Source organism: Microtus ochrogaster, unplaced genomic scaffold (assembly GCF_000317375.1).
Source record: "Microtus ochrogaster isolate Prairie Vole_2 unplaced genomic scaffold, MicOch1.0 UNK73, whole genome shotgun sequence".
Lineage (NCBI taxonomy): Eukaryota > Metazoa > Chordata > Mammalia > Rodentia > Cricetidae > Microtus > Microtus ochrogaster.
Genome location: NW_004949171.1, coordinates 787550 through 789978, shown reverse-complemented (window position 1 = coordinate 789978; position 2429 = coordinate 787550). Strand labels below are relative to the sequence as shown.

The window sequence follows — 2429 nt, the reverse complement described above, 5'->3', positions numbered from 1 at the left end:
TTTCTTAAATTTGTACTTTGTTTGTTTTGTTGTTTTTTTTCTAGACAGTGTGTGTGTGTGTGTGTGTGTGTGTGTGTGTGTGTGTAGTTTTGGCTGTCCTAGAACTAGCTTTGCAGATCAGACTGGCCTGGAACTCACAGAGATCCTCCTGCCTCTGCCCCAAGTGTTGGAATTAAAGACATGTGCTGCCACCACCACTCAGCTTAATGTGTAGTTTTGAGACAAGGTCTCAAATAGCCCGGGCCAGGCCTCAAGTTGGCAGGACAAGCAAGCATGACCTGAAACTAACTTCTGATCTTCCTGTTTCCACCTCCCAGGTGCTGTTATTCTATATAGATGTCTATCACACCTCATACTTTCTCCTGACTGCGTATTTGTTCTCTGTAATAAAACTCCCTCCAACTCCTCAGAGTGCCTCTCTGGATTCTTTCTTACAGCAAGAATCCAGAGACTCTAGGTAGAGGTCTCTTATGGGCTCACCACCTTCGAGACCTCCCAAGCCATGTTCTCACTGGAGCAACTCCCATGCCCGCGTCCTAGTCCTTTCTCTGCAGCTCCTCTAGTATGCAACATCGTCCTCTCATTCAAAGGAAAACCGACCTGTGGTAAAGACGTCAAATTCCTCACTCTTTTTTATTTTGTTTATTCAATTTTCCTTATTCCTCACACTCTTAAGATTCTACTGAAGTTTCCTAACTCTGAATACTGAAGTTGAAAGCTTTAATCTTCTAAACCTGTGATTCTGAGCCAGAGGCAGGTGGATCTCTGTGAGTTCGAGGCCAGCCTGGTCTACAGAGCTAGTTCCAGGACAGCTAGAGTTATTACACTGAGAAACCCTGTCTCTCAAGACCAAAACAAAAACAAACAAACAAATGAAAACTCCAAAAAAAAAAAAAATCAAAAAAAGAAAACTGTCATTCCATAGCATTAGTTACTTCTTGTATTATCTAAAAGTTACTTAATTTTTTTATTGCTATTCCTAGGTAGAGTGTAAGCTTGTATATTTATTTCATATTTAGTAAATACTGAGTGGATGCTTATTACACTTATTTAATACCTGACACGTGCTTTATTTCCATTGACATTTTCTTAAAAAAATAAAAAACACAGAAATCCAGATTAACTTCTGTGTTTGGCTATGACTAAACTCTGTAGCGACCAGAGACATCTCCAGCAGTCAGGTGCAGACTGAGAACAAGGCAGGTGATGTGAACTCTGAAAAGGGAGGGTCTTAGACAGTGGCAGGTGTTGAACCCATTCATCAAGGTACAAAATGTCCCTATGTTAGCCTAACGGGGGGAGACACAAGAGCAACAGAGAAAACATCTCAACAAGACTGTCAACACCAGCGGGGGCTCTCCTCTGCAATAGGTAGCTCTTGTTAACTAGCTCTGAGCAAGGGAACAAGGAACTGACTTAACCTTCAGTACGAAAATCCACGCAGGAAGAATGGGTGACAGCCAAAGGCAGGTGAGGATGCCAAGGTCACTTAAACAAGGTTGGAGGAGGTACAAGTTTGCAGTCCTGGCTACTTAAGAGGATCATAAAGGATGATATCTGAGCCCAGAAGGCCAACCAGCCTCAGCAATGCAGTAAGACAAGTCTCAAAAATAAATGAATGAATACATTTTTAAAACAATCAGTGTTAAGTAAAAACAAATAGTCATAAGATTGGAGCGCCAAAGCTACAACGGCTAAAAAGTTACACAGGGTTATCCAACTTGCTGTTCTCAAGTCGGTCAAGGGCTCAGGATGTTAGGATAACCCCTTAGTGGGAGTAGGAGGGGAGTAGCCACTCTCCTTAGTCCAAGTCCCTGAAACTACAGTAGCCAGTAGGGAGAGGGAAGAGCAGGGAGAAGGATCACCCGGAAGAGGGGGGAAGAGAGGGGCAGGGTTCCTGAGATCCAAACCTGTTTGCCAGGCATGCCCCAGAGAAAGAAGGGTTCCTTCAGAAGCGAGGCCCTCCTAGTTAACTTTCAAGTCGATTCCGCCCCAAACTCCTTTTCTTCCTTCAGATCACAATGGTTTCTGCTAGCTAAACGATCTTCCCCAAGCTTCACTGAGTTCTCTCGTCCCCGGGTCTCCCTCCCTCAGCCCTGCACAAACTTTCACACACACACCTTTGGACCCTCACCTCTGGACCCTCCAGGTTGAAGCGGTGAGGGAAAAAGCCAGGGGCAGGCTTTGCTCAGCACCCGGGTTCAGCCCACCAGCAGCCCCTCCCTCTCCCGACACCAAGAGAAAGGAAACTGAAACTCCGGACCAGCAGGAGGAGGATAGAGGAAGAAACTTCTGGACAAAACTCTATGCCGCCGATAGAGGGCGATGCAGCAACCTTGGTGATGGGGAGAAAGGAAGACTTGACCCAGAGTTGAAATTTTCAGAGGCCAAGTTCTTTTTGGTGATTGTAACCAAGGGTGTCGCTGACA

The 2429-nt window shown here is 45.2% G+C and overlaps 1 protein-coding gene across 1 annotated transcript in view; it reads right to left on the bottom strand.

Annotated features, from left to right (window-relative positions):
- Nucleotides 1–2207, bottom strand: part of LOC101999235 (tripartite motif-containing protein 34A) — an 11561-nt gene extending 9354 nt beyond the window's left edge. The window contains exon 1 of the mRNA XM_026777562.1: nucleotides 2135–2207. The gene's annotated coding sequence lies outside the window, so the exon portion shown is untranslated. The remainder of the gene's footprint in view (nucleotides 1–2134) is intronic.
- Nucleotides 2208–2429: the final 222 nt, after the last annotated feature.